Below are 10,994 nucleotides of genomic sequence, written 5' to 3'. Positions count from 1 at the left end.
CTAGCTACAAACAGTACAGCTAGTCCCTTTGAGAAATTTTGTTTCCTTATTTTTTTCCCTACAGGATCCCATGGAGTCATCATCATCCCATTTCAGCAGGAAGTAATCCTAAGAAAACAACACCCCCTTGGCATCCTGTTACTCTGAAGTAATATCTGTCTTTGAAGTTGAAGTGTGTTTCTTGTATACAGCAAAGGGATGGATTCTGTCTTCATATCCATTTGGTTAGCCTGTGTCTTTTTATAGGTGAGTTAAGACCATTAATACTGAAGGGTATTAATGACCAATGATTATTGATTCATGTTTCTTTTTTTATTTGTTTTTGGTGTTTGTATAGAGTATGGATTTCCCTCTTTTTTGTTTTTGTTATTAGTTTTTGGTAATGTGGGGTCATCTATTGCCTATGTTTTTGTGGGTGTAATTACCTTTCTTGAGTTGAGTTTTCCTTCCTGTACTTTCTCTATGGTTGGATTTGTGGAGATGTATTGTTTAAATCTGGCTTTGTCATGGAATATATTGTTTTCTTCATCTATAGTTATTAAAAGCTTTGCTGGGTATAGTAGTCTGGGCTGGCATTCATGGCCTCTTAGTGTTTGTAGGACATCTATCCAGGACCTTCTGGCTTTTCCACTGAGAAGTCAGCTGTAGTTCTGATAGGTCTTTTTCCTTTGTTTCCCTTAATATTCTTTCTATATTCTGTATGCTTGTTGTTTTGATTATTATGAGTCTAGGGGTCCAGTCTATTTGGTGTCTGTAAGCTTCTTGTACTTTCATGGGCATGTCCTTCTTTAGGTTGGGATAGTTTTCTTCTATGATTTTGTTGAATATATTTGCTGTACCTTTGAGCTGGGTTTCTTCACCTTCTTCTATACCTATTATTCTTAGGTTTAGTCTTTTCATAGTGTCCCATATTTCCTGGATATTTTGTGTTAATAATTTGTTGGATTTAAGATTTTCTTTGGTTCATGAATCTATTTCCTCTAGTATTTCTTCAACACCTGAGGTTCTCTCTTCCATCTCTTGTATTTTGTTGGTTATGCTTGCATCTGTACTTCCTGATCATTTACCCAGATTTTCTATTTTGAGCATTCCCTCAGTTTGTGTTTTCTTTATTGTCTCTATTTCAGTTTTCAGGTCGTGAACGGTTTGAATTGTTTCCTTCATCTGTGTGATTGTTTTTACTTGGCTTTCCTTGCTTTCTTTAAGAGATTTGTTTACTTCTTGCATTTTTTTGGTTTGCCTTTTCCTCCATTTCTTCCATTTTTGTTTGGTTTTTTCCCCCTTCCATTTCTATAAGGGATTTTCTCATTTCCTATTGAGAGTCTCTATCATCTTCATTCATAAAGTTGTTTTTGATGTTGTTCAGTTCTTGCTACTGTAGAATTCCTAGATTCTAGTCTAGTTTGGTACCTTGGAGTGGGGTTAATGAGAAAGTGAGGGCAGTGGTAAGAGACATGGGGATGTGGGAAGAAGGGTGGGAGGGAGAACACCATCTATGCATTACAAATCTCTACTCCCCCATTTATAAATTTTTTTTAAAAATCTTTTGTGGAAACTCAGCAAGAGTTTCATGTTGGGCTGTCAGACTATATAAAAAGATCTCCCTCTAATTCAGTCCCACTGGACTGTTTTACTCTCTGCCAACTGGGTTTCACAGCCACTTAATGAAATAACCACTCTGAGACTTCATATCAGTTACAATAGTGTAGTCAATGGCTAAGGCTTCTTACTGCCTAACTTTCTCTTAATTATTAACTGTGTATCTCCATGTGACATTGGCTTGCCAGTGATTTCCTGGCATCTTGACTCCCTGGCTGCTAAATGGTGTCTCTTTTTTGCCTTTCTTTTTTTGCCTTACTTTTCCTGCCTCTTTGTTCAATATTTCCATCTAGCTAAATTCTTCCCGTCCATTGGCCAAAACAGCTTTATTCATCAACCAATAAGAGAAACAAATAGTCATAGCATACATAAGGACATCTCACAGTGACACATTTCCTCCAGCAAGGCCATGCCTATACCAACAAAGCCATATCTCCCAATAGGCACTCTTTGAGAAAGATTTTCTTTCAAACCACCACAATGACCAATTATAAAAATTAGTTATTTCTTTTAGTTAACTTTATGATTTATAATTCAGATGACCTAAAATTCTTTTTTTTTTTTTTGGTAATAAATTATTTTCTCATACAATATATCCTGATTATAGTTTCCCCTCTCTGACTCTTCACCCTTACCCTCTGGATCCACTTCTTTTCTGCCTCTCATTAGAAAATAATGGGCTGGGCAAGAGAGGTGGGTCAGCAGTTTAGAGCATAAGCTGCTTTTCTAGAGAACCCAGGTTGCATTCCAGGCACCCTCATGGAAGCTCACAACTATTTGTAACTCCAGTTTAAGGGGATCTGACACAGACATGCAGACAATTGAGACACCTAAATGCACAAAATAAAACCAAATCCAATTAAATGAATACATTTTTCAAATATAAAATAATAGTCTTCTGAGAGATAGCAAGCAGACATAACAACAACAACAAAAAAGATAAAGCAAAAACTATCATACTGAAACTAGATACAGAAATTCAACAAAGGGGAAAGAGTGCCAAAAGCAGGCACAGGAGTCATAGAAACACATGTTCTTACAATCAGGAGTCTCATAAAAATAACTAACCTAATGGCTATAATTTATACACAGAGGACCTTAGTAGAGCCATGTAGTCTCTGTGCTTGCTGCTTCTGTCTCTGTGAGATAATATGTGCCTCAGTTTGCAATTAAGAGCCTTCTTCTGCATCCCCTATGTCTCTTAAGAATCTTTCAATCTCCTCTTCCACAGGATTCCCTGAATTCTTGAGGGAGTGATTTGATGGAGACCCTTTTATCCTTTCTCCATATAATGTCTAACTGTGGGTATCTGCGTTTTCCCCATCTGCTACAAGAAGAAGAGGAAGTCTCTCTGATGATGATTGGATAAGGCACTGATCTATGAATGTAGCAGAATAACATTGGGAATGATATTTTGTGACCAATAGTATTTGGTTTTACTGGGGTATCCAGTCTGTTATTCTTGGTTACCCAAGCAGTATTGTATATGGCTTCCTTCTCATGGAGTAGTCCTTAAATCAAATCATACATTGGTTGGTTCCTCACACAAGTTCTGTGCCAGCATTGCCCTGGCATAATTTTCAAGCAGGACAGATTATAGTTAAAAGGATTTGTGGCTGAGTTGGAATCCACATTTCTATTTTGGTAGGGGCAACCTACAGAATGGGAAGAATTTCAGCAACTCCACAATATATAGAGAACTAATATCCAAAATATATAAAGAACTTGATACTAGATATCACAAAACTAGATTATGTAATTTTAAAATGGGGTACAGAGATAGAGAATTCTCGGTAGAGGAATCTTACATTGCTGAGAAACACTTAAAGAAATGTTCAACCTCCTTAGCCATTAGAAAAGCACAAACCAAAATTACTTTGAAATTCCATTCTATACATTGTCAGAATGGCTAAACATCAATAACACAGTTGATAAACCATGCTGGAGAAAATGTGGAGCAAGGGGAACACTCCTCCACTTGCTGGTGGGCAAACAAACTTATACAGCCACTATGGAGATCAATATAGTATTTTTTCAAAAGTATTGAATTATAAGAAAAACAAAGAAACCCAATTAAAGAATGTGGCAGTGGAAGAAGAGGGAAGAATTCTATAATAGAGATAGTAACAAAAGAGAAGAAAAGTCTCCTAAGTCCCACAAACAGAATCTAGCAAAACAATCGATTCCTTGTCTCTTTTTTTGCTTTCTTTTTTAATTTGTGTGTGTGTGTGTGTGTGTGTGTGTGTGTGTGTGTGTGTGTTTAAGGCAAACCACTTTCCGTGATTTTTTATTAAATCATGTATGCAAAATTATGTAAAGTCTTCAGAGAAATCTGAAGTAAACGAAAGCATAATGCCATTAATTTCTTAGACATAATATACATGCTACTATGTATTTCTTTTTTATTACTTTATTTTATTTTATATAACAAAGTCCAATTAAATGAAAAAAAACATTTATACACAATATTTGGGAATTTGGGTGTTGTTCGCTCCAAACTACTTCCTGCTGGTAAGGGGCACTGTCCTGGGGGATTCGAAGAAGATTTAGAAATCCTGGCTGTAGTCTGAAAGGCTGCTTTGTCCAGCTGTTTTGAATGTAGGATCACCTTGTACTCTGTTCCAGGCGGTCTGGCGTGATCAAACCACATTAGTCTGGAAGGAATCCACATCTTTTCATTTTCTGTGGAAACAAAAATAGAAATCCTTTTCCCCAGTAACTTGTCCTTCAACTTAAATTTTGGAGTCAAAGCATTTATTTTTAAATTTAATTTATTATTTTACATGTCGATCCCAGTTCCCTCTCCCTCCCTCGCACCCTCCCCCCAGCCCTCCCTCTCTCCTTCCCTTCCTTTTACCCTCTCTGCTGTCTCACATGCACTCTAAACACCCTCCCCTCCCATTCCCCCCACCCCAATTCCATATGTAGGGGAATGCCATCCAGTTGGGGTCAGGTAGATCTGACAGGTCATGTGAAGTAGGGACTAGGGCTTCTCTCCTGTCTCTAGATTAAGGCAGTTATCCCTCCATGGGGGATATGTTCGCAAAGTCCTTTTGTGCACCAGGGATACATCCTGGCTCTACTGTCTAAGGTCTCTTAGACTGCTCAGTCCTTCTGGCTAAGACCCATAATCAGGGGGGCCTGAGTCAGTCCCATGCTGGCTTCCCAGCTATCAGTCTAGTGGCTGTTAGCTCCTCCTTGTTCAGGTAAGCTGTCTGTATGTGTTTCTGCCACATGGTCTTGTCCTCTACATCTGCATCTGGGTTATAGTTCGACTGAGTGTTTATGTATGGGTGTTTGATCCTGTTTTCAACAGGCATTAGTTGAGGGCTCCATGGAGAAGTTAGTTGTTGATCTCACTCTCCGGGAAGGGCATTTATGGTCGCCTTTCCACGGAAGCTCAAACTGTTAGTTGGGAGCAGTCTTGTAGTTCTCTAGACCTTTCTTTGTGTTCAATTTTATCTTCAAACCAATATTGGCTCCCTCTTTTATGTTCTCTCTGTCTCTCTCTCTCTCTCTCTCTCTCTCTCTCTCTCTCTCTCTCTCCTATCTTCTATTCCTAACCAGGCTCAATCTTCCTGGTCGCACATGTTTTCCTTTCCTCCCCCTCATTTTCAACTACTTCTCTCTCCATTCGCTGCCCCCTCACTTCAACTGAGCTCTGGGGGACTTGTCCCTTCCCACTTCCGTGAGGGACTTTATATGAATCTCTTAGAATACACCTTGTATCCTAGTTCGTCTGGTGATGTGAATTATAGGCTGGTAATCCTTTGCTCTAGGTCTAAAATCCATATTTGAGTGAATACATATTGTGTTCCTCTTTTGTGACTGGGTTACCTCATTCAGGATGGTTTCTTCAAGTGCCATCCACTTGCCTGCGAATTTCAAGATACCATTTTTTTTTCTGCAGAGTAGTATTCCATTGTGTAGATGTGCCACATCTTCATTAACCATTCTTCAATTGAGGGTTATCTAGGTTGCTTCCAGGTTCTTGTTATTACAAATAGTGCTGCTATGAACATAGTTGAACAGATGTCTTTGTTGCATGGATGTGAATCCTTTGGGTATATGTCTAAAGCTTATTCCGCATCTAGGGAGATAATCATATGGATTTCTTTTTCAGTTTGTTTATATGGTGGATCACATTGATAGATTTTCGTATGTTAAACCATACCTGCATTCCAGGGATGAAGCCTACTTGATCATGGTGGATGATTTCTCTGATGTATTCTTGAATTCGTTTTGCCAGTATTTTATTGAGTACTATTGCATCGATATTCATCAGGGATATCGGTCTGTAGTTTTCTTTCTTAGTTGTGTCTTTGTGAGGCTTGGGTACCAAGGTTATTGTGGCCTCATAAAAAGAGATTGGCAATGAACCTTCTGTTTCTAATTTGTGGAACAGTTTGAGGAGTAGTGGTATTAGTTCTTCTTTGAATGTCTGGTAGAATTCTGCACTGAATCCATCTGGTCCTGGACTTTTTTTGGTTGGAAGGCTTTCGATGACTGCTTCTATTTCATGGCGGGTTATAGGTTTATTTAAGTTGTTTGTTCTTGATTTAATTTTGGTAGGTGATAGTTATCCAGAAATTTGTCCATTTCCTTTGAATTTTCAATTTTTTTGGAATATAGATTTCCAAAGTATGACCTGAAAATTGTCTGGATTTCCTCTGTGTCTATTGTTATGTTCCCTTTTTAGTTTCTGATTTTGTTAATTTGCATGTTCTGTCTCTGCTTTTTCCTTAATTTGGATAAAGGTTTGTCTATCTTGTTGATTTTCTTAAAAAACCAACTCTTAGTTGCATTGATTTTTTGTATTGTTTTCGTGGTTTCTATTTTGTTGATTATTTCCTGGCATCTATTCCTGCAGGGTGAATTCACTTCTCTCTGTTCTAAGGCTTTCAGTTGCTCTGTTAATTCTCTCATGTGACTATCCTCTGTTTTCTTCATATGGGCATTTAGTGCAATGAACTTCCCTCGAAGCACTGCTTTCAAGGTGTCCCATAAGTTTGGGTATGTTGTGTCCTCATTCTCGTTGAATATTAGAAAGTCCTTAATTTCTTTCTTTATTTCTTCTTTGACCCAGGAGTGGTGCAGTTGCACATTGTTCTGTTTCCATGAGTTTGCACGTTTTCTGCTATTTGTGTTGTTGTTGAATTCCAATTTTAAAGCATGGTGGTCCGATAAGATACAGGGGACTATTCCTATTCTCTTGTATCTGTTGAGGTTTGTTATGTTACCTAGTATGTGGTCGATTTCAGAGAAGGTTTCATGTGGAGCAGAGAAGAAGGTATATTCTTTTGTCTTTGGATGGAATGTTCTATAGATGTTGTTAACCCCAGTTGAGACATAACTTCTGTTAATTCTTTTGTTTCTTTGTTGAGTTTCTGATTTGTGGTCCTGTCTAGTGTTGAGAGTGGTGTATTGAAGTCTCCCACTATAAGTGTGTGAGGTTTTATATGAGCTTTGAGTTTTAGTAGTGTTTCTTTTACGAATGTGGGTGACTTTGTATTAGGGACATAGACGTTTGAAACTGAGACTTTGTGTTGATGGATTTCTCCTGCGATGAATATGAAATGACTGTCTTCATCTCTTTTGACTAATTTTGGTTTGAAGTCTAACTTGTTAGATATTAGGATAGCTATGCCTGCTTGCTTCTTATTTCCATTTGATTGGAAAATCTTTTCCCAACCCTTTACCTTGAGGTAATGTCTATCTTTGAAGCTTAGATGTGTTTCTTGTATGCAGCAGAAGGATGGATTCGGTCTTTGTATCAATTCTGTTAGCCTGTGTCTTTTTATAGGTGAGTTAAGACCATTAATGTTGAGGGTGAGTAAGGACCATTGATTGTTGATGCTTGTTTGATTTAGGTTTGTTGTTGGCAGTGGTATTGTGAATATATTAGTTCTGCTTCACCCTTGGTTTCTCGTGTAGTTGGATTATCTGTTGCCTACATTTTTGTGGGCATAGTTACCTTCCTTGGGTTGGAGTTTTCCTTCCAATACTTTCTGTAGGGCTGGATTTGTAGATATGTATTGGGAAAATCTGGTTTTGTCATTAAATATCTTGTTCTCTCCATCTATAGTTATTGAGAGTTTTGCTGGATATAGTAGGCTAGGCTGGCATCCGTGTTGTCTTAATACTTTTAGAACATCTATCCAGGACCTTCTGTCCTTGAGGGTTTCCATGGAGAAGTCAGGTGTAATTTTGATAGGTCTGCCTTTATATGTTACCTGTCCTTTTTCCTTCGCTGCTCTTAATATTCTTTCTCTATTCTGTATGCTAGGTGTTTTGATTATTATATGTCGAGGAATCTTTAGTCTTTGGTCCAGCCTATTTTGTGTTCGGTATGCTTCTTGTACTTTCAAGGGCATGTCCTTCTTCAGATTTGGAAAGTTTTCCTCGATGATTTTGTTGACTATGTTTTCGGCACCTTTGAGCTGGGCTTCCTCACCTTCGTCTATGCCTATTATTCTTAGGTTTGGCCTTTTCATGGTGTCCCACATTTCCTGGATGTTTTGTATTAAGGATTTGTTGCATTTATGATTTTCTTTGGTCGATGAATCTATTTCTTCTAGTTTATTTTCTGCGCCTGAGATTCTCTCTTCCATCTCTTGAATTCTGTTGGTTATGTTTGTGTCCATAGTTGCTGATTTTTTGCTCAGCTTTTCAATTTCCAGCCTTCCTTCCGTTTGTGTTGCCTTTATTTTCTCAATTTCAGTTTTCAAGTCTTGAACTGTTTCCTTCACCTGCTTAATTATTTTTTTCTTGGCTTTCTGTACTTTCCTTAAGGAATTTGTTCATTTCTTCCACATTTTTGTTTGTTTTTTCCTTCATTTCTTTAAGGGATATTCTCACATCTTCTTTGAGGGCCTCTATTATTTTTATGATTGTAATTTTTAAGTCATTCCCTTCTGCTTCCTCTGCTTTGTTGTTGTGTTCCATTCTAGTTGGTGTAGATTCCCTAGATTCTGGTGGTGTCATGCTTGTCTTTCTGTTGTTAGGTGTTCTCTTGTATTGCCTTTTTCCCATAGCTTCTTCCAGTAGGTGTTGGTGGGGTCTCCTCTATGGTACTTCCCCGATGGGCTTATGTGGGTCTGAGATTCAATATCTGTAGCCCTGTGTGTTCCAATCTCTCTAGGAGGTTTCTCCACAGACAGGGATCCAGGGATGGGGTCAAGGATGAGGATCCATTAGAAGATTCCAGTACTCATGGTGGTCCTCTGGCCAATAGCCTCCTTAAGTTACTTTATTGTACTGGGTTGTTTTGTTTATCCTGGGTCTTTTGTTTTTCCATATAAAGTTGATTATTATCCTTTCAAGCTCAGTGAAGAATTGTGCTGGGATTTTGATGGGGATTGCATTGAATGCGTAGATTGCTTTTGGCAAGATGGCCATTTTTACTGTGTTTATCCTACCTATCCAAGAGCATGGGAGATCTTTCCATTTTCTAGTATCTTCTTTAATTTCTTTCTTTAAAAAAACAAAGTTCTTGCTATATATGTCTCTCACTTGTTTGATAAGCATTACCCTATGATACTTTATGTTGATTGTCAGGTGAGGAATAGATGAGAGAGAGAAAATTAAGAGAGAGATATCATAAAAGAGGGAACCATTATAGCTTTGAAGAGAAAACTGACTCTAGAGAAATGTCCAGAGACCTCCAAGACTGACTCCAACTAACAATTTGAGCAACAGTGGAAAGCCTACCATAAATGCCCTTCCCTGAAAATGAGATTGATGACTAACTTATCCACCATCATAGAGCCCTCATCTAGTAGCTGATGGAAAAAGAAGCAGACACCCACAGCTAAACACTGAGCCAGATGCAGATGCAGAGATGAAGAACAAGACCAGACTAAATAAACCCACGGAGACAGCTGACCTGAACAAGAGGGAGGCTAATGGACCCCCATACTGATAGCTGGAAATCCAGCATTAGACCAACTCAGACTCCCTGAACATGGGTCTCAATTAGAAGGCCTGGGCAGTCTAAGGGACCTCTGACATTGGAACCAGGATGTATCCCTGGTGGACAAAAGAATTTTGGGAGTACATTCCTCATAGAGGGATACTCCCTTAACCTAGAGTTAGGAGGGAGGGTCTAGTCCATACTCCCACTTGACAGATTTTGATGATTCCTTCTGGGAGGAATCACCCTCCCTGTGGAGTGGGGGGGATGGGATGGGCGAGTGTTTGGGGGGAGCATGGCAGGGAGGCAGAGAGTTAAAGAGAGAGCAAGGGAGAGGGAAGTGGGATCAATATGTAAAATAAGAAAAAAAAATAAAAGAAATCATCAAAGCAAAAAAGAGAAAAGAAAAAGAAAAATATCTAAGCTTCAAAGACAGACATTATCTAAGATAAAGGATTGGGAAAACATCTCCTAATCAAATGGACCCAAGAAGCAAACAGGTGTAGCTATCCTAATAGGTAACAAGTTAGACTTTAAACCAAAATCAATCAAAAGAGATGAAGAAGGTCATTTCATATTCATCACAGGAGAAATCCTCAGTACAAAGTCTCAATTCTGAACATCTGTGCCCCAAATACAAAGGTACCCACATTTGTAAAAGAAACACCATTAAAACTCAAAGCTCACATAAAGCCTCACACACTCATAGTGGGAGACTTCAACACCCCATTCTCACCACTAGACAGTACCACCAGACAGTACTTTAACAAAGAAAAAAAAAAAGAACTAACAGAAATTATGTCCCAATTGGGTTTAACAGACATCTATAGAGCATTCCATCCAAACACAAAAGAATATACCTTCTCAGCTCAACATGGAACCTTCTACAAAATCAACCACATACTAGGCAACAATACAAACCTCAACAGATACAAAAAATTTGGAATAGACCACCATGCTTTAAAGTTGGAATTCAGCCAACTTTACCTACAAACTCATGGAAACTGAACAATGTGCATTTGCACCATTCCTGGTTCAAGGAAGAAATGAAGAAAGAACTTGAAAATTTCCTAGATTTCAATGAGAATGAAGACCCCACATACCCAAATTTATGGTACACTTTGAAAGCAGCACTGCAAAGAAAGTTCATTGTACTAAGTGCCCATATGAAGAAAATGAAGGATAGTCATATTAGAGAATTAACACCACAACTGAAAGCCCCAGAACAAAAAAGAAGCAAATTCACCCTGTAGGAATATTTGGCATGAAATAATCAATGTGATGAGTGAAATCAATAAAGTGAAACCAGGAAAACAATAAAAAAAAAATCAATGTAACAGAGTTGTTTTTTTTTTTTTGAAAATCAATAAGATAGACAGACCTTTATCCAAACTAACCAAAAAGCACAGAGAGAACATGCAAATTAACAAAATTAGAAACAAAAAGGGGGACATAACAATGAACACTGAGGAAATCCAGACAA

This window comes from Phodopus roborovskii, unplaced genomic scaffold (genome assembly GCF_943737965.1).
Source record: "Phodopus roborovskii unplaced genomic scaffold, PHOROB, whole genome shotgun sequence".
Taxonomy (NCBI): Eukaryota; Metazoa; Chordata; class Mammalia; order Rodentia; family Cricetidae; genus Phodopus; species Phodopus roborovskii.
Note: the sequence above shows the minus strand (reverse complement) of the source record.